The 21402-nt window shown below is 41.6% G+C and overlaps 2 long non-coding RNA genes across 2 annotated transcripts in view; one reads left to right on the top strand and one right to left on the bottom strand.

The window, feature by feature from the left end:
• The window catches only part of LOC131494966 (uncharacterized), a 38018-nt gene extending 37658 nt beyond the window's left edge, over nucleotides 1-360 (bottom strand). The window contains exon 1 of the long non-coding RNA XR_009253687.1: nucleotides 160-360. This is a non-coding gene — a long non-coding RNA (uncharacterized LOC131494966). The remainder of the gene's footprint in view (nucleotides 1-159) is intronic.
• Nucleotides 361-1193: 833 nt separating this feature from the next.
• The window catches only part of LOC131494964 (uncharacterized), a 50503-nt gene continuing 30294 nt past the window's right edge, over nucleotides 1194-21402 (top strand). The window contains exon 1 of the long non-coding RNA XR_009253685.1: nucleotides 1194-1443. This is a non-coding gene — a long non-coding RNA (uncharacterized LOC131494964). The remainder of the gene's footprint in view (nucleotides 1444-21402) is intronic.

Here is a 21402-nt window from a genome sequence, read left to right as displayed (position 1 = left end):
TATTTGCTCAGTGCCTACCCTGTGCTACCTGCGGGGAATACTGTGATGAACACCATGGGCAAAGACCTGCCCTGCAGAGTCTCCAGCCCAATGGAGAGTCAGGCTGGTAAATACTCCCTTGTATTGGGTTCCAGGAAGGCACAAAGATGGGGCTCCTACCTGGGTCTCGGAGGTCAAGTCCAAACCATGAGATGCCCATCTGCCTGCCTTGGAGGGGTCCACGGATGTGCAGCACACTAGTCTGCCATAATTACTTGTTATTTATATTGGTCAAGATCAAAAGGGAGATGTATATTATCTAGTTCTCACTTCAGAAAGAGGGTAGTTGTTATGGTCATGCTGCCAAAGCAGGAGGGACCCTCCCCCCCCCCCACCAGAAATCTGTTTGGGATGTTGAGACTGATGACACCACATACAATCCATGAGAGTCTGAAATGATTTGTTACTTACATCACTGAGGTGTAGTGGAGAGCAGGGGCCTCCTCTCAAGCAGACTGAAATGGCTGGTGAGTGAGGACAGGGGCCTGGCTTGAGTTTTTATTGTTAGGGTTGAGCCTGGGTGAAGGTTCCTGAGTGCTTGTGGTGGTCTGCATCTCCCACAGGCACCAAGGAAGGGGCTTTGTTATCAGCTTGTTCAAATATGGGCACAAGGGACAGAGGGAGATGGGAGAGGCTTAAAAGCTGTCTGCCAACAAAGATCAACACTGGAGTTCGACTTCTCAGTACAGTGGCCAGTCCACTTCCTCACCTGAAACAAAGCTTTTCTTTCCCTTGAATTCTGAAGCAAATCGCTAATGGGAGAATACTGTGGCCCCCACTTAGGAGCCTCAGGGGATACGGTCCAAGACCCTCCCAGTGGATGCCTGAAACTGTAGAAAGTACATATTGTTCTATGTTTTTTTTTCCTATGCATTCATACTTATAGTAATGTTTAATTTTTAAGTTAGGCAGAGTAAGAGATCAAAAGCAATAACTAATAATAAAACAGAACAATTATAACAATATGATATAATAAAAGTTATTTGAATGTGGTCTCTCTCTTAAAATATTATATGGTGCTGTACTCAACCTTCTTCCTGTGACGATGTGAGATGATAAAATGCCTGCATGATGAGATGAAGTGAGGTAAATGATCTAGGTAGGCACTGTGACATCATGTGAGGCTGTTGTGACTTTCTGTTATGTCAGGAAGACCATCTGCTTCCAGACTGCGGTTAACCGCAAGAGACTAAAACCTCAGAAAGCAAAACCATGGATAAGGAGGGACTACTGTATAGGCAGAGAAGCGACACATGACAACAGACAATGTCCTTCACCTCAGCATGATTTTCATAACAGATGCACGGATGGATTTCCCTTCTTGTAAAACTGCAGCTCAGGGAAAGCAAGTCTATAAGCGACTTAAATATAATTCACAGAGGTTGAAGGATAAAGTAAGAGGAGGTAAGCTGCTGTGTAACCTTGAGATGATTTTTTGTTTGCCTGTTTATGTAACTTTTAACAGCAGGATTTTTAATAGGAGCTGGGTAGCAGATAACTTAAAAGTGACTCACTGACAATGCCTGGAGTATTTTGTGTTGTTGACTGAGGGTAAATTCTTACATTATTAATCACAAAGCATTAGTGATGTTTATAATAACATGCTGTGAAGATTGACTAGAACTACTCAGTCTTATTTAAAACAGATTATTGCAAATTAACTTTCTTTTCTTTCTTTCTTTCTTTCTTTCTTTCTTTCTTTCTTTCTTTCTTTCTTTCTTTCTTTCTTTCTCTCTTGTAATTGTAGTAGGTAAAGATGTGAGGTATAGAAATTCTAGGTGGCAACAAATTTGTAGATATGGGATAGTTGCAGTTGGCCCTTAAAACAATTTTTCCACCGGGGCGCCTGGGTGGCGCAGTCGGTTAAGCGTCCGACTTCAGCCAGGTCACGATCTCGCGGTCCGTGAGTTCGAGCCCCGCGTCAGGCTCTGGGCTGATGGCTCGGAGCCTGGAGCCTGTTTCCGATTCTGTGTCTCCCTCTCTCTCTGCCCCTCCCCCGTTTATGCTCTGTCTCTCTCTGTCCCAAAAATAAATAAAAAACGTTGAAAAAAAAAATTAAAAAAAAAAAAAAAAAAACAACAATTTTTCCACCTCCCAGTATATAATGATGAAAATCCAGATTTGGACTGTTTTACTCCAAATATTCCTTAAAAACCTAATTCTGGTCAAGTTTCTTTGGTCTTTTATCAATGCTCTGGACATGAACCTTCTTTGGAAACAAACCTACTGCAGTCCAGGTCCAGCTGGCACACAGCATGCTCTCTGTTCAGGAGAAAATGATGTGTAAATCAGGGAAGAATAAAGAATGGAAATATTTGGGGGAAAACATTGGACGTCTTTGAAAAGGTGGGCATATTCTCTTCCAAATTGTTCAATTAACCCTGAAAAATCAGAGAGATATTTGCATTTTGGAAAATGGAAACAAAACCACAAATTTGCAAGCAACTGATCCCATTGCCAAGGATTCCATTACTCCTAACTTTTGATTAGTGACATGGCATTTAAAGGGGCTTGTTTGGAAGCCTTATTGCTCTCCTTGTATCTTAGTCCATTTGGCTCTAACAAATTACCACAGGTTAGCTTTCTACTGTTTCAGTAGAAATTTAATGCTTACAGTTCTGGAGGCTGGAGAGTCCAAGATCAAGATTCTGGTCAATTTAGGTTCATAGACAGCATCTTCTGGCAGTGTTCTCAAACTCATGAACCAAACCATGAGATCATGACCAGAGCCAAAATCAAGGGTCGGATGCTTAACCGATTGAGCCACCCACGCACCCCCATACTTTCTTCTTTTGAGATGAATAGGATGCTATACTTATGCATCTAAATAAGCCAGACATAAAATGTATGTCTTTTTTGTGAACTTCACTGCCTTTAGAATGTTGAGATTCAGGAGAGCACAGGCCTAAAAAGATGGAAAATAATCCTCCCAATTTCAGTTTAATGATACGCAGACTTTTTGAGCAGTTACCACATGTTAGACACTGTGCTAAATGTTATAAAATATGCAGAGAAGAACAAGGGCCCTCAAGAGGTTGACAAGCCAGTTAATGTGAGTGTGTGATTAGGTTAATGGCACAGGCTGAAACACCAAATTACAGGAGTCCAAAGGAATGCCAAATAAGGGCATCTAGGCTGGTTTAAATAGAAGTGGACAAGAGTGGTGGATATGTAAAGAGTATTAGTAATAGTGGTGGAAGGCAATGTGGGAAAATAGACAAGCCATCTAAGACCATTTAAATTCATCAGACTCTCCCAAGGCCAGAAGAGGGACATTGGAAGAATTTTAAGGTCAAGGAGAAAGGCATATGACGTAAAGCCACCAGACAATATATTAAATTTGGAGTTTATGAAAGGCTTTGATTAGGATCTGTAATAATTACAGCTGATAAATAAAACTATGATCAACTTTGCCATCCATTCATAATTGTATAATAATGAGGTGGATGATTTTATAGCATTAATACTAATGTACCAACTATACTTGGGATGAGCCGACCTCAACCACGTGGGTATGGGAGAAAGAAAGGCAAGAAGTGAAACGGAGCGGAAAAGCCTTCCTGTATGCTATGTGCCCAGAGAGATATCTGGAAAGTTCTAAGGCAAGACCAAGCACTATTTGCCTATTCATTATGTGCCCACATACAGATGAATCTTCCTTGAAAACTATCACCTGAAATTAATGCTTCTCTAAATACTGTCAGAATAGGTAAATTGTAAGGATCCATCAAATCTGTCCTTCAGCTCTCCACAGATCCACTGTTCTGGGCCAGCAAAGAGAAGCCAAAGGCTCAGTTAATGAGCCAATTATACAGCTATTTTGAGCTTCTCGTAGTAAAGCACATACAAAGTATTCAGGGATATATCTGGGTCTATTGTGGGTTGACTGTGTCCTTCAAAACAATACTTTGAAATTATAACCGTGGTACCTGGAAATGTGATCTTATTTGGAAATAGGGTCTTTCAGCTGAAATGCTGCAGTTAAGATGCAGTTAAGATGAGGTCATACTGGATTAGAATGGGCCCTAAATTCAATGACTGGTGTTCTTATAAGGGCAAAGAGAGTTGGAGACCTCTAGAGACACACAGGAAAGCAGGCCATGTGATTTCAGAGGCAGGGATTAGAATCAGGCATTTATAAGCCAAGGAAAGCCAAGAATTAATTGTCATTACCAGAAGCAGGAAGAGGCAAGAAAGATTCTTCTTACCAGAAGCAGCATGGCCCTGCTAGTACCTTGATTTTGTACATCTAGCTCCCAAAACTGTGAAAGAATAAATTTCTGTTGGTTTTAGCTACTCAGTTTGTGGTAATTTGTTATGGCAGCCCTAGATGGTGAATACGGACGACTCACAGAGTGTAGCATAGAAGCCAATTGACTCCCACATCCTTGGTGCTACATCTTTTTCTACCCATGACCCCTTGGGCAGAACTCTATCACCTGCCAGTTTCTATAAGAAATCCCATCACACTTAGCACTTCATAATTTTTTGGTATGCTTTGATGAGCTTTTGAGAGGTCATTAGAAAGGGGTCGGTCACATTATGTCCCATAACCACATTCTATCGTGTTGACCTTCTCCCTCTTTTTTCTTCTTCTCACTTTCCTACCCTTTTCATTTCAGGAAAAAAAAATACAGAGGTGCCTGGGTGGCACAATCAGTTAAGCATCCAACTTCGGCTCAGTTCATGATCTCACAGTTCGTGGGTTTGAACCTGCAACAGGCTCTGTGCTGACAGCTCAGAGCCTGGAGCCTGCTTCAGATTCTGTGTCTCCCTGCCTCTCTGCCCCTCCCCTGTTCCTTCTCTTTCTCTGTCTCTGTCTCTCTCCCTCTCTCTCAAGAAAAATGAAAAATACATAAATTCTTTTTATTTTACACATAGCAGTTAATGGAATGTCTTTGGTATGTGAGTCTGTTCTTGCTTATCAAAGGATTTCTTTCTAATAAATACAGGCTCATCTCATGAGGAATTCTGGTGAATAACACTTTTCCATACCATTATAACTGCACCCCTTCCTCATTTAAGGTGGAATAAAATGGGCTCAAAGGGGTGAGGTGACTTGCTTGCTGGCCATGGTTCACTCATATGCTGGAGTTCCTCTGTCTTTGCTGACAGCCCATTGGAGCAACCCATTCTTCTTCCATGTTCTTGGAACATGTTCAACTTGAAGAGCTTCTAAGGCCAACTCAAGCCTCATCTTCTTTACTGGCCCTTTCTTGAGATATCTCCAGGCAGGTTTTACCTCCTTAGATTTCCAGGGATCTCACTGTAGCCTTTGACCACACACTGTTACGTGTCTGAATAGCTTCATGTATTGCAATGGTATTTCCCACTCTGGATTGTAGGTAATGTGTGTAGGGAACATGGCTTTTAAGTTGAAAAGGATCTAGCAGGGGATGAGGAAACTGAGTCTACAACTGATTGCTGTGTGACTATAGGGGAATCTTTTATCCTGTCTGTTTCTTGGATTCCTCATGTATTCACAGGTACTTTAATCATTAGAAAGTATTATTTTGCTATGCCTCACCTAGTCTATTACTTGATGGACATGGTTGAGTTGACCTGATTAAATCTAATTAATTTTTAAACATGAGCAGTGCTCTGGAACATTGAAGCGTAGTTTCTACACATGTGTGCATGCATGGGATTTTTTAAAAGTCATGGTTTATATGCTGAAGTATTTTTTTTTCTACATTTATTTATTTTTGAGAAACAGAGAGAGACAGAGCACAAGTGGGGGAGGGGTAGAGAGAGAGGGAGGCACAGAATCTGAAGCAGGCTCCAGGCTCTGAGCTGTCAACGCAGAGCCCAGTGCGGGACTCGAACCCACGAACTGCAAGACGATGACCTGAGCCGAAGTCAAACGCTTAGCGGACTGAGCCACCCAGAAGCCCTGAATGCTGAAGTCTTAAGTCCTGGTTGTCTTCTTTATCTTTGTCTTTACATTGTGAACATGCTGAAGGATCAAAACCCTTTATGGAAGAAATTTTTTGATAGAAAAAGTGGCTAAAATGAAAGCTCAGAAATGGATGACAGGGAAATAAAGCTCTATCATGATCTCAGAACATAGGTACAAAGAAGAGAGACTGCAGGAGAGGAAAAAGGGGCTGTCCTGACAACAGACTCCTGGCGCGTACTCGACTGGATCCTGTGCTCTTAAACCAGAGCCAAACTGTCATCATTCTCGTCAAGAACATTGCGCAAACACTGCGCTTACAATACAGAGTGGTCATTCAGTGCACACAGTAAGGGGTGACTCATCTGTACAGATTCAAGAACAATTATGAAACTGACCAAAAGCTGGTATTTTTATTGTCACCATTTGCCAGCAATTCTAAATGTCAGTGACAAAATACTCTCTGAAAAAAACTTATGATCTGAGTTCTAACAATTGTTGAGATTACTGTTGAATTTAAGTAATAATTAAATTAATATATTGCTATTACTTATCCTTTAATAAGCAGTATTCTACACGAAACTTAATTTAAAGAATTCTGGGGCACCTGGGTGGCTCAGTCCATTAAGCATCTGACTTCGGCTCAGGCAGGTCATGATCTCGGGGTTTATGAGTTCGAGCCCCGTGTCGGGCTCTGTGCTGACAGCTTGGAGCCTGAAGCCTGCTTCAGATTCTGTGTCTCCTCCTCTCTCTGCTCCTCCCATGCTCATGCTCTGTCTCTGTCTTTCAATAATAAAGAAACATTAAAAAAATTTTTTTAAAGAATTTTTGGTTATGTAGTTTACTGCAAAACATGTGGAGTCATCTATATACGTGTTCATCTCAGGCAAATGTTCCTTTGGTTCAGAGTTGTCCCAGCTTGCTGTGGGTATAGAAGGTATGTGGGTCCCCAGGGTTTGACATATTCCTGAGTTTAAACAGTAGATTAGAAATAAATAATAGTGAAGTGATTGTCAAGATATAGAAAAAAACTTGCGCTTCTTCAATTCTATCATCTAAAAACAATTTGGTGTTTTTATTGGTATTTACAATTTAAAAGAGTAAAACTGAGTGCAAATGGCAGGCATAGGTTTTTGTTGATAAAGACAAATTTAGCTTGCATGAAATATTTAACTGAATCCGAATATGCATTTTAAATTAAAATATTTTAAAATTAATTACTTTAAAGTTATTTTAAAAATCAAGAAAATAAAAAGTTATATAAGTGGCACTGTTTAATAATTCTTAAATTGTACCTTTTACAGACATTGTATTATTTATTTATTTTTTTAGTTTATTATTATTTTTTCTTGTAATCTCTACACCCAACGTGGAACTCAAACTCACAACCCTATGGTCAAGAGTCACATGCTCTTATGCCTGAGCCAGCCAGGCATCCCAGATATTTTAATTTCATTAAAATTTATAAATTACCTACTGAACAGTGATTTTCATAAAATATTATTATATGAAACTGTAGCCAATGGATCAAAGTTAAAACTGTTAGGAATATTTAAAAACCATTGAGGGGCACCTGGGTGGCTCAGTCGGTTAAACATCTGACTTCTGCTCAGGTCATGATCTCATGGTTCATGAGTTCAAGCCCCGTGTCGGGCTCTGTGCTGACAGCTCGGAGCCTGGAGCCTGCTTCAGATTCTGTGTCTCCCTCTCTCTCTGCCCCTCTGCCACTCACGCTCTGTCTCTCAAAAATAAATAAACATTAAAAATTTTTTTAAAACCATTGAATAAATAGTTGTGCTTTTTTCCTTTTTTTGTACTATATTTATTTTAATTAAAATTAAAATTTTTTTTTCCTGGCAAAATTACGTTTATGTAGTACATTAAAATTTGTTTCATTGTCTTCAGTTCTTTTCTGGCTGTTATCTTTATTTGTTTCATGTTACAGTTACTATGAAAATATTTTGGGGGTAGGGTTTACAAAATGGCCCACTCTAGATGTCCAGTCACTCTTGGTGTGCCACGAGATGGTGAAACTGATCTCAAGGGCCAAGTTCACAGGCAAGTGGAGCAAGGTCTAAGTTCAGGAATCTACTCTGCCACCACCTAGCAGTGTATTTGCTGCTGAAGTTGCTTGATTTTCTTTCTTGTAATAAAAGAAGGTTTGAGGACATGATTTCCAAGTTGCTTTCTGTCTCTGAAATTTTGTGATTCAGATTGATTATTGTACCCATTACATGTACATGAACACCTACAGTGTGGGGTGCTTTCCAACTCAATATTCATTTTACAAAATTTCTGCCATTGCTTTTTGGATTCACCTACTGTTTAGACAGCTGTAAAAGTGAGCCATATCAGTTGTTTCTTGGTCTTGGTATTCCATTCTAAATCTAATGTCATTTTCAGCATCAAAGTTATCTGCAAATGTCATCGTTTACTCAGACTTTTTTGGTCGATCTTTGAGTCTGGTGCCTTAGACCACTCAGCCATCCGGACACTGCTTGTAAATCTTTGCATGTATCAATTTGTGTACATTTTACCTGCCATGAGCTGCGTCTGAGCTACATTTCTGTTTCTGATAATTTTTATCAATACGGTTTCTTCAAAGTCTCATTGGCCCACCTCTTAAGCTGATAGGCCAGTTTTAGGCAGACTTTTGCAAGGCTTGTGGAGCTGCAGCCGGATGGTGCTTTGGTTGGCTGTACTGGACGTTGCTGATGCTTCGTGGGGGACAGCCAAGGAAAGCGCTCATAGCTCACACGTGTGTAACCTGGGAATGCAAGGAGTTAATTTCTGTGGGGTCATCTTTGCAACAGGGAGCAGGAGCAAGTGAGTAAGTGCTTCCTCCTTTCCTCCCCTTGAAGGCAGTTCTGAAGTGCCTTTCACAGACCTCTCAGAAGGCTCCAGAGGATCAAGCAGAGTTGCTCGAAGCAAAGGCTGATGCATCCTGTGTTGGCTTTCTCTCCTCTGTCTCACCCCTCTGGATTTTCACAAGCCTTTGTCCCAGTCTCTGCCTGTGGTGGGAATTGAGGCCAATGCACCCTCAGGTGCAGTCTTGAGAGGAGGACCTAAGAAGGAGTCTAGTTGTGAGGGGGCAAGTTAGAGAGATACAGCTTGAGTGCTGTGAAGACCCAAGATTTGTTCCACATTTCAGTGGACTGGTCCCTGCATTTGAGCTCTCTTAGATGCCTCACCACCTTTGACAAATAGAGTGAAAAGAGGGACTCGCCCCTTTCCTTCCTTTTGCAAAAACTAAATTAAAGATGACAGGAATGTCCTCTCTACATGAAGACTCCCATTAGGGCTGTCTGTAGGTCAAGTGTTATAGTATTTATCATTACTCCATTTAGAGTCCACTTTCCCAAGTGACCATAAACTGGTGCTTACAAAAGAAAGCTGCTCTTGCCTTTTACCTGCAGGTATGGATGCTGGAGAGGCTTCAGGGCGTCCAGCCTGGCTGAACTTGCTTAGGTGCACCTAGCTTGCTCCTGTAGCTAACTCACGCCCTGTCTTTCTTTGAAATGCTCTATGTGGCATGTTGGAGCAAATGACTTTCTGAAGCCTAGCCTAAAAGTTTTCCAAGCTGCTTTGTTGTTTTCCTGACAGACGAAAGAACTTACTGGGGCTATAATGAAAGGCAGACTGCGATCGCTGTCATGTCAAGAACGCTGCAGTCGGGAAAGTCGACATGATTTCATGGCTAATGATTCACTCGCTAATATCAGTGTGGGCTGCAGTGAGGATAACCAAGTTGAGCTGTCTTAGATCAAATGATTCAATTAGGCCAGCTGTCCCTATTTGTCATGGCTCAACTCGCTTTCAAATTACCTTTCCAAAGTGCATACGTGCCTTAGCATAGAAGTTAACAGCTCAACTGTTTTACAAAAAAGGGATACTTAGGCATGATTAGAAAAAGTCACCTTTTTTTTTTTTTTTAAATCCACACAGACTTCTTCCCCTTCCCTTTCCCATTTCCCATAGGAGATACAGTATGTATTTGCTTAGCTAACCCTGCAGCTATTGTCAGTGTGGTTTTGCTACTGAAACCTTCTGGGCATCTCATAGCAAGAAATTGTTAATTTTAAAAAGGAATGTCTAAGTTGCTGGAGGAAATAGTGCCAAGGTTAAGATGCCTTTTCCGACCAGCTTCCAATCCTTCCATTGGCAATCAAGCAAATTTAGGGTCAGAGAAGAGTTTATGTTACATATCTGGATTTTTTCCAGAGCTGATGGAGAAACACAGGGATGAGAAGTAAATTGGCTTCAGGTCAGCAGGGGAATATTACAAAAATATGATGTAACTAACCGTTATTTAGAAGGTAAGAGAGGTCCCGAATTTTAGTCTTTGCTTGTGAGATATGTGAACACTCCCACTGTCCTGGGGGAGAAACAGCCCGAATGAAAGAATGAGTCAGGGAACATTTGTCTTCTGCCTCCTGTGTGAGGGGGGCTGCACAGACACAGTGGGAAAATAGAACAAAAATCAGGAGCTTAATTTCTACCCCACGGGGGCTTGCAACTAATGACTCTGAAATCTTGTAGTGTTTTGGGGATCGTGGCTATTGGAAAGATAAAGACAAATTGAAGTAAGTTTAGAGTGGAATAACAGATATAGCCAAAGAAACAGGGAGCTTAATCTAAAAGGGAAAAATATATTGGGCCATCTGGGTGGCTCAGTCAGTTAAGCATCCAACTCTTGATTTCAGCTCAGGTTATGATCTCAGGGTCATGAGACTGAGCCCCACATCAGACTGAGCATGGAGCCTGCTTAAGATTCTTTCTCCCTGTCTCTCTCTGGCTCTCCCCTGCTCTCTTTCTCAAAAATAAATAAACAAATAAACAAACAAATAAATAAACAAAAGGGAAAAATATTAAAAAGTTAAAAAAAAATCCTTCCTTCCAATGTAATAGCAAAGGGTGGAATCTTAAGTGCTTAAAAAACCTATCATGAAAAGGGTCAAACTGCTGTGTAAAGGGGTGACCTAGAAAAAATGAGATAAATGCCATAAGACTCTTGAAATTTCTCTGTCTTGAAATGTTCTCAAAAGGGCAGTGAGGAATATAACTGTGAGGACATTCCTGGTAGGTTTGTTTTAATGGATTCACCATTCCTTCTTCTTTCCATTACATTTGAAATCAGATTTATCTTATACACAACTCAGGACACCAATAGAAAGAATGTAGTCCCCTACTGTGAGGCCATTGTAAACTGTTGCCCCAGGCTCTTGTTTTCCATTTATTCTTGTTTTAAGGACCATTTCAGCTATGCTTCAACCCTTGATGATTTCCACAATCTCTGAGAAAAAAGAAAACATATGTTCAAGGTTTTGTTTTTGCTTTCTTTCTTTCTTTCTTTCTTTCTTTCTCTCTTCCTTTCTCATCTGTAGGTAACATGCATTCCTAGGCAAAGAAGAAAAAAAAGGGTAGGATTCTTTTGGTTTACCATGGTGTTTCAGGTATTGGTTATGTTGACTTGTTGATTGCTTTTAATGTCGTTACCCCTCGAAATAAGGAATATCATGTGCCGGCAGCTTCAAAACTCAAGCACAGCTTGGAGACCTTACCAATTTATTGGAAGTTCATCTAGAGTCCAGCCTGGTTCTGGTGTCCAGAGTTGTTGTTGTTGTTGTTGTTGTTGTTTTCTCTTTATCAGCGGCAGGAGATGTGGTTCTCCCCTAGAGCTCACCATTTTGTAGGCTTACTTCTCTGTGCCTGCTCCTTTTGCTTTTGCCTCACTAGGATCTTGCTCTGTTTCTCCCCATGTCTTGAGCTCACACTGCCCCAAAGAGCCTGAATTAGTCCAGCCCATTGTCTCCACTGGCAGAGCTGTCACAATAAACACATTTAGGAGATGGAGCCAGGAGCTCAGTGGCCCTGGTCCTGTCAGCTTTTGTCAGGGGCAGGGTCATGTGGCACCAGCAGGGCTAGTTATGGAGCAGGAACTCCTGGGAGAAAGGCTATGGCGGAGTGTTACAAGTTGAATTGTGTCCATCTCCAAGTTCATATGTTGAGACCCTAACTCCCAGTATCTCAGAACATGACTGTTTTCAGAGATAGGACCTTGAAAAGGTAATTAAATTAAAATTTAGTCATTGTGGAGCACCTGGATGGCTGACTTTGGCTCAGTCTTGAGCCAAATTAAGTGTCTAAATTAAGTGTCTGACTTTGGCTCAGTCATGATCCTGTGGTTTGTGGGTTTGAGCCCCGCCTCGGGCTCTGTGCTGATAGTTTAGAGCCTGGAGCCTGCTTCGGATTCTGTGTCTCCTTCTCTCTGCCCCTCCCCACGGCTCACTCAAAATAGTCTCTCACTCAAAAATAAATAAACATTAATTTTTTTAAAAACTTTAATAATAAAAATGTGAGGTCATTGCATTGGGCCCTAACCCAGTATGATAGGTGTCTTTATAAGAAGAGGAAATTTGGTCATAGGCAGGCACAGAGGAAAGACCATGTGAAGACCTAGGGAGAAGAGGCTGTCTACAAGCCTTGGAGGGTGGGCCCAGAAGGGACCAACTCCACTGACACCTTAATTTCAGACATTTGGTGTCCAGAATTTTGAGAAAATAAAGTTCTGGGCATTTAAGCTACCTGGTCTGTGGTGCTTTTTATGGTAGCCATAGTGAACTAATACAGGCTGGCCAGCAGTTTGAGGTGGAATGATGATGTGAAAAGAGCTTGAAATGGAAAGTTTGGTGATAGGCCTTATTGTTATTCTCCTACCGGGGGATTGCAGGCAAGTCTCTGTGTGTTGAGTCCTCAGTTTCCCCATCTGTTAAATAAGGAGGTTGGGATTAGGTGAGCCAATGCTGTAACATGCAAGCCTCCTAAGTGACCCCATCTGAGGTCTCCTCTGTCCTGCTTCTACAGCTCATTCAGAGGTGGGCATGCAGGGGCTCTGTGGAGCACAGGCCTTTGGGGTAGTCATTCATTGCTAACCTGCCATCCTGTCATGGCCCACAGTTTCCTTTCCACAGCAACTTTCGTACTTATGCCTATGTTTCCCTAAAACTAGGGGAATACCTGCCTGGAGACATAATTAGCCTAATTCCCCCACTGGTAGGAGGGTGGCTGCAGGCAGGCGATGCTGTGCCGCTGTGACTCACCAAATTCTAAAATAACATTCGGCCGTGGGCTCCAGCATCGCAAACAGGACACAACCGGGTGACCTCCGCTCTTCTTCCTTCTCCTTTGTCCTCCTTTCCCATCCTCACATACCCTGGAGGTTCTGCTTCCAGGGGCCAGCCTTGTGCCTCCTGACCCGACAACAGCTAAGAGCCTGCTTTGCATGGTGAAGGAGGGCTACCTGACCTCATTGCTGGGTACAGGATACATTGAGAAGCTACTCACTTCCAAGGGGCCTCATGATGTTTTTTTGTGATCTCATGACTAGGGCAGGTAAAATGCCAAGGAGGAAAAAATGTTTACTTAGGGGCTTGAAGCTGAAAGACAGAGATTTTTATCCTTATCCTGGCCTTTTCCCTATAGTTCCCTGAAACTCTGAGGTCCCAGCTTTGAGGTCTGGACCCCATCCCTTACACTTGTAGGCACTGGATTGTCACTGTTGCTGCTACTTTGTGGAGAGAGGCAGAAAGGAAGTTTCTTTACTCTCCTAAATGAGGGTGTTAGGAGTCAAATTGTACCCTGCCCCCCATTCATATATGGGTGTTCTCACCTCCAGTACCTCAGATTGTGACCTTATTTGGAAATAGGGGCATTGCATATGTGATTACTTAAAATGAAGTCATAGTGGAGTAGGGTGGGCCCCTGATCCACTATGACTGATGTCTTTATAAAAAGAATGTCAAGCCAAGAGAAAGAGACAGAGAGAAAGTCATGTGGAGACAAAGGAGAACATCTATAAGGAATGCCAAGGATTGTTGGCAAACACCAGAAGTGAGTGCAGAGGCATGGAACAGATTCTCCCTCACAGCCCTCAGAAGGGACCATGCCTGCCACGATCTCAATTTTGGGTTTCTAGCCTTCAGAACTGTGAGATAAGACATTTCTATTGTTTAAGCCACCAAATGTGTGATACTTTACCATGGACACCCTAGCAAACTAATGTGGGAGGGGGGAGGTCTTTGGAACATATACTCTCCCCAGAACTTGTGATAGTGTAGTTTAACATCTCTGTGCTACAGTCTTTATGTCCCAGCCCTAAGAATAGCTTTCTCGAGGAGAGAACACAGTGTGCCATTAAGTTAATTGGCAGTAAAATCGACTGGGCCATTAAGACATGGCCCAGTCCCTGCTCCATAGCTGTCCTACCCTGAGTCGTGTCATGTGTGTCATGCTCCTCTTGTGGTTCCTGCTGCTCTCCAGAGACCTGGAGTGTCCTATGTGTTTCGCACCGAGAACACGTGGTACTGGTACAAGTCAAGTCCTGTTGTTCCATTTCTTGACTTTCAGAGTTCAGCAGAGATCTCCATTCCTCCAGAAAGCCTTTCCTGACTCCCTGTCCCCATGGGCCTGGGCTAAGGGCTCCTCCCTCCTATGTGTTCTTACAGAAACTTAAGCTTTTCCCCTCACAACTCGTAGCCTGCCCCTTAATGGCTTGCTTATCTACCTCTCCTCCTAGATTTTGAGTCCGGGGCTGTGTTCTGATTGTTTTTGTGTCTCCAGAAGCTGAATAGAGTATCTGACAGCTAGCCCATTCTTAATTAGTATTTGGTAAATGAATGAAGAAATGAATAGATAGGTTATGTTCAGTTCTGAACCCAAAACTGCACCAGTGCTGGGTGAGGATGCAGCTCATTAAGTAAGGCTGCTTTCTGGTGCCTGAAGAACTCAAAACAGCTTTGATTCAAAATGTTGGCAAAATAGACTGCCTCCACTATTTTGACTTTTTCAGAAATGAATTGATGAGGTAATACATTTTGAAGCAATGCCACAGAAATATACCATGTTGTGCTTTTGAAACTGAAGTATGACAGTGAGGTTGTGTTTCTGGCTTATGTGTTTGTCCTAGTGAAAGGGGATTTATTTACTGGCCTCCACCTATAACTGCACACTCTAGAAGTGGCCTTCCTCTTTGGAGTTGGTTTCCCTTCCTCCATAGGTGGAGGAAGAGAGTTGGCACATGGAAATGTGTAATCTGCTATAAGGAAACAGCCAGCCAGGCCATCCTTGGCTATCGTAACACTCCTCCAGTATTTATGAATATTTGCTAAAATGATCTAAACACTTGATTGTAAAGCTCAAATGTAGAGTCTCTGGGGTTCTAGAGTACCTAAGCTACAACCCACACTTGTGGAGATGCCCCACTGAAAAAAATGACCTGAATTTTCTGGGTGCAAGCATCTAATTTATGCAGCTCTGCAAAGCTAATTTCAGTCACGCAGTGAACATGTGGCACGATGTATTCCAGGCTAGGGCTGGCTTTGCTTATGTAGTCTTGCATTGTTAAATGTATTTGTTTCTTACCCCTGCGTATTTGATTGCATATATAAATATAACTACGCTTTAAAAATCTCGCCTAAGGCAGGGAGGGCAATTTGTGGAATTAATGCCCCCATTTCGGCCTCCTACATCTATGGAGGCTTCACTAATTGGTAATAACATCCTGTCTGCCACCATGTTGGAGGGCTACTTCAGAGTCCTCTCCAGAGCCCCTCATGCGGCCACTGTCAAAAGCAAGAGATCAAAGCTCAGCTATGTAGTATTATTATACCTCATTAAACCAAATAAGTAAAATAAAACAAATCAAATCCAGTAAAAACTAAATAAAAGAAGGTAAATAAATGAAATAATTTTTTTAATCTTTATTTATTTATTTTTGAGAGAGAGAGAGACAGAGCGTGAGCAGGGGAGGGGCAGAGAGAGAAGGAGACACAGAATCCGAAGCAGGCTTCAGGCTCTGAGTCATCAGCCCAGAGCCCGACGTGGGGCTCGAACCCACGAACTGCGAGATCATGACCTGAGCCGAAGTCAGATGCTTAACTGACTGAGCCACCCAGGCAGGCGCCCCTATAAATGAAATAGTTTTATTTGCAACTTACCATTTAAAACAGGTTACCAGACTTTTTTTCTGTAAAGGACTGGATAGTAAATATTTTTGGCTTTACAGGCCAGATATGGTCTTTCTGTTGTATGGTTTTATTTGATTATGTTTACTTTTTTGTTTTGTTCTTCTGGATTTTTAAAAACAATTATTTAAAACTATAAAAACCATTCTTAGCTCCTGAGCCACACGAAAATGAACTGCAGGCTGTCTTTGGTTCATTGGCCATAGTTTGCTGACCTCTGATGTAAAACACTGTGTGTTACAGTATGTAAAGATGATCGTAGTGTTTACCATTGAAATCTTTTGTAGATGTAACTCCAAGAAGGACCTAGGGCACCTATTTCATGTGCAGGATTATATAAAGTTATGAAATCCCAACATGCATAATTCATGTTACGTTGGATACTGAAAATACAATGCTTGTGTAAATAGGGCATGAATCATATGTTCTTATTGAGTTATATAGTTGCGCAGCATAGGAAGGGCATAATAATCCCCAAATCTGTCTGCTTAGATGTAACTTACAATCTTGCTTCCCACCCCCCACCCCCCACCCCCCTGGCCGAATCTGTTGAATAGGTAGAATTTGGAAGTCCAGGCAGGGGTTTGAGTGTAGACATCTGTGAATATCTGATTGGCATCAAAACTTATCTCACAGTGGGTGGAAGTGTAACTTGTGGAGACTAACGACCTAGAAAAACCCGTCTGCCCTGAATATGAGATCTGAGTGTGATATGAGGCTTCAGGAAGTTGCATTTGCCTAGGACCCATGTAAATGGCTGCATCCTTCACGCATTCACCTGTTTGTATCTCCTATTCAAAAGGAAACTCCAGAGACTCACTGCACATGGCTGTGGTGTCTGTCTCTCATGTGATATCACTTCCCTTTATTTTCTAAAGGGACGTTTGGTCCTCCTCTTTTCAACCTGTAGAAACTGGTGATTCCAAATTCAGTGCTGCATTGCTGTGCATTTCGTTTTTTATTTTTCACCCCTAAAATCAAGCAACTCTCATGGATACATATGGCCAAGATGAGGACCAAGAGGTGAATAGAAATATATTGGTGAAAAAAAGTGCAAACAGAATTGTGTTGATCTGGGTGATTCTAGAAACAAGAATAAACCCAGAACTCTCTTTCTGGAGCATAATACCGTCAAAGTAGGGCCATTACTTAGAATAATCTTCAGGAATGCAAAATTGGCAACTTGCCCCACGTTGTCAACTTGCGAATTGTACAAACATGTTGGATTATTATTGTCTGTCTTCACTGAACATATGCCTTGCTAGGTGTGGATAGTCTAAGAAGGTATGGGAAACCTGTCTGGGCTTGTGTTTGCTGTATTAGGGCCTCACGGAACAAATCCACTGAATTTCAAATAGATCCAAGTTATCCTTCCATTTCTGTTGCATTCCTTTTTTGTTTCCTGCCACTTTGTAGGAATATAAAGTATATATACACACATGTATATTATAGATGGATATAGATTGATATGGATATCAATATGTATGTAGACAGATATCCAGATATATAAAATCCAGGTTTATAATGCAACATGAAACATTTATGCCTGCCTTCCCTGTCTGACAGCATAGCTAGGTAGAAGGTATTAATTATGGTACAAGTGTATGATTTCACTGTTGTCATAATCTCTTGGCATGTAGTAAGTCCTCAATCATTATTATAGACTCCATGGGTAGGGTTCGAGTCATGGCTCCACTCTTTAGCAACTGTGTGTTCTAAATTTTTTTGAGGCTTAAATTTTTTTTATCTGTAAAATACAGCAAATAGTAATAGCTAATTTATAAGGTGGTTGTTCTGATTGAATGAGACACTATATTTGATAAAAGTTCCTTATACAATGTAGAGAGTTATATAAATGTTAATTAATTTAATTTAAACATATATTGGCAATATTTCTCCCCTCTGGCTTCTTGCCCAGCAACTGTTCCAGGCCCCGGAGATCTGTGCTGGCTGTTTCCATAAGACATCGGTGCAGATGAAGCATGTGGTGGCGGCTGAGTTCTCCACTTCCATCTGGATGTTTTTGGCATTGCACAGACATTGTTTCAGAATGCTGAAGTCACAATACAGCCTAGTATTAAAAAAAAATCCCCACACGCTATCAATTGTGTGTAGTCGAGTGCTCAGTGTGTAGGTTCTTGGCCTCTGGGAACTTACCTTCCCAGGCCTCCTGACCCACAGGTAATTACCATGACAGGTGATGCTGTTGGGAGGCTTTGGTTTGATCTTCAGGAACACACATCTTTTTCCTTCCACGAGATGAGTATCCTTAAACATCCTGACAGGGAGTCATTTTGGAAAAATCTATATATCAAATAACTATGCCTCAGAAGTTAAAAGAAAACCAGAGAATGTTTTATAATCAAGAAATTACTATTTAGATGTGATAAGTACTTAACGATGATGGGGCAAGTGATAATGTTGGAGGAAGAGGTTTGGGTCCTTAAAACTAGGCCACTTATGACTGCCAACATTATATGATCAGAAGAGGGTGGTGAGAAGAGCTCAGGGTCAGGTGTCTGACTCAATACAGCTCTTGTTCTGCAGAGAAATAAACCCATCGGCCAAGAAACAGTCAAATGCAGGGATTCAGCACTAGTTCAGGGTCTTGCCATGGCCAGGAGTATTTCTTGTCTTGCTTTCAAATAGGAGGTGAGAGCTTGACTGCCAGGAACATAAGCCCCAAGTCAGGAACATAAGAACTTAGAGTCAAATGGTCCTGGCTCTCCATCCAACTTTCCCACCTTCCAATGCTCAGTTTGTCTGTTTCCTTTCATTGCACCAAAAGAATCCATTCTATTCCTGTGACCATAGCTAGCAAGCCTTGTGCAGACCTTTTTTTTTGGGAGCTGGGAGACCTGGGTTTTTGCTCTGCATTAGTACCAGCTAGTCAGTGGTGTGGTCCTGGGCACCTGGGCGTTGGTTTCCTCTTCTGAGTTAAGAAAGGATTGAGCCAGATGCCTCTTGGTGTTTCTTCTCGATTATATTTCTCTATCACGAGTATGTTGGAGAAGGTAGGATGGCTGTGCCTAATTTGTATTCTCAATTTTACTCCTCAAAAAAGTATATAATGCAGGCAAACAAGTTTTTTATTTGCTGTTAATTAGCATCCCTCCCCTTTGCTCCCACATGTACAAGTAAAGCTGGTACTTTTTGTACCAGCTTTTTGTTTTGGTTTTGTTTTCCTTTACCTGCAAGTGTCACTGAGAATGGAATCTCATGATCACTACAGATACAGGGGGCAAGGCTATTAAACATAGTCAGTTCTTGTTTTTCATGGTAGTTAGGTTCTAAGCAGCCATGAATGCGGAGTTACTGAATAGTGAACCATTACTCTTAGGGGAAATAGAGGGTTAGGTTCCCTCAAGCCTCTGGTTACAACTTTTCATCAGTCAGTCATTTGCAACTTTGTTTATGTGTGTTTCTGTTCAAAGACATACATATTTAATACATGTTGTTGATTCATTGACAATGAACTCAGGACCCATGTCTACTGGAAGCTGATCCAACAGAAGCATTGTCTCTGTGAGGTACATCCAACCTTTCTGTTCTTAGAAGCACTAGACACATGCTGCAACACTACATTTGTAGGCAATGGAATTTTAATTTCAATTTTAAACAGTGGAATTCCCACTAAAAAGCACAAAATGTGAAAAAAGTGGCACTCCATACACCATGAAAGGGACACTTGTTTGTAGCTGAGAGCTGAAATAAGAAGGCAGAGCATCACCTTGTTCAACCTCAGTGGGAAGTGTGCAAGTTGGGCAACTCAGATTCTGCTCTATGCCGCTTATGTCTTTGAATGGTTGTCCGAGAGCCACGGTATTGATTTTGTGGTTACACACAAATTTCAGTGAACAGGTAAATTTTTGAATACAGAACCTGCAAAAAAAATGAGGATCAACCCTATGCTATATGAGATCACAGTGGGTTTCAGTTTGAGGGAACACGATTCTCTGCTTTGTTTGAAGCCCATGTAGATTACTGTTTGTTACGGTGATGCCTAGTCTCTAAACAAATCTCTAAACAAAGAAGATAGAAATTAAAGTGGCTGAAAGAAACTAGAGGCTTATTTTTCTCTCTTATGGGACCATATAAATGCTCCAAAGTGGGCTCTCCTGGGTGGAGTAAATGGCTTGCCCTCATCAGGTTGCAGGTGGCACATCTGTGTTTCAGCTCGGGGAAGATAAAGAAAATAAATGCAGGGCAAAGATCCCTTCTTAAGAAAGTGATACAGGTGTTGCACACATCACTTCTGCTCAGATTCTAATTTACCAATGCAGGCTGGAAAATGCACTTCTCATGGGGAAATCACAGGTCCAGGCAGAAGTGTCAAATAGATTTTAGTGGTCCTACTCTATAGGAATAACACTGTATTGCATTAACTGCACTCAATGATATCATTCATTTTATTTTATTTTTTTATTTTTTTAATGTTTGTTTATTTTTGAGAGAGAGCAAGAGAGTGCAAGCAGGGGAGGGGCAGAGAGTGAGAGAGGGAGACACAGAATTAGAAGCAAGCTCCAGGCTCCAAGCTGTCAGCACAAAGCCTGACATGGGGCTCAAACCCATGAACTGTGAGATCATGACCTGAGCTGAAGTCGGACGCTTAACCAACTGAGCCACCCAGGTGCCCCGATATCCTTCATTTTAAAGCCACGAGGCATCAATTGCAGTACAAGAGTGAAGCTGATATGAAACAAAAACAGACACTCAGATCAATGCAACAGAATAGAGAACCCAGAAATGGACCCACAAACATATGGCCAACTAATCTTTGACAAAGCAGGAAAGAATATCCAAAGGAATAAAGACAGTCTCTTCAGCAAGTGGTGCTGGGAAAACTGGACAGAGACATGCAGAAGAATGAACCTGGACCACTTTCTTACACCATACACAAAAATAAACTCAAAATGGATGAAAGACCTCAATGTAGGACAGGAAGCCATCAAGATCCTCAAGGAGAAAGCAGGCAAAAACCTCTCTGATCTTGGCCGCAGCAACTTCTTACTCAACACGTCTCTGGAGGCAAGGCAAACAAAAGCAAAAGTGAACTATTGAGACCTCATCAAAATAAAAGCTTCTGCACAGCGAAGGAAACCATCAGCAAAACTAAAAGGCAACCAACAGAATGGGAGAAGGTATTTGCAAATGACATATCAGATAAAGGGTTAGCATCCAAAATCTATAAAGAACATATCAAGTTCAACACCCCAAAAACAAATAATCCAGTGAAGAAATGGGCAAAAGACATGAATAGACACTTCTCCAAAGAAGACATCCAGATGGCCAACCGACACATGAAAAAAATGCTCAATATCACTCATCATCAGGGAAATACAAATCAAAACCACAATGAGATACCGCCTGACACCTGCCAGAATGGCTAGCATTAACAACTCAGGCAACAGCAGATGTTGGGGAGGATGCGGAGAAAGAGGATCT

The sequence above is a fragment of the Neofelis nebulosa genome, chromosome 14 (assembly GCF_028018385.1).
Source record: "Neofelis nebulosa isolate mNeoNeb1 chromosome 14, mNeoNeb1.pri, whole genome shotgun sequence".
In the NCBI taxonomy this organism is placed as follows: Eukaryota; Metazoa; Chordata; class Mammalia; order Carnivora; family Felidae; genus Neofelis; species Neofelis nebulosa.
The sequence above is the reverse complement of the archived record's forward strand: the minus strand, read 5'-3'. Positions and strand labels throughout refer to the sequence as shown.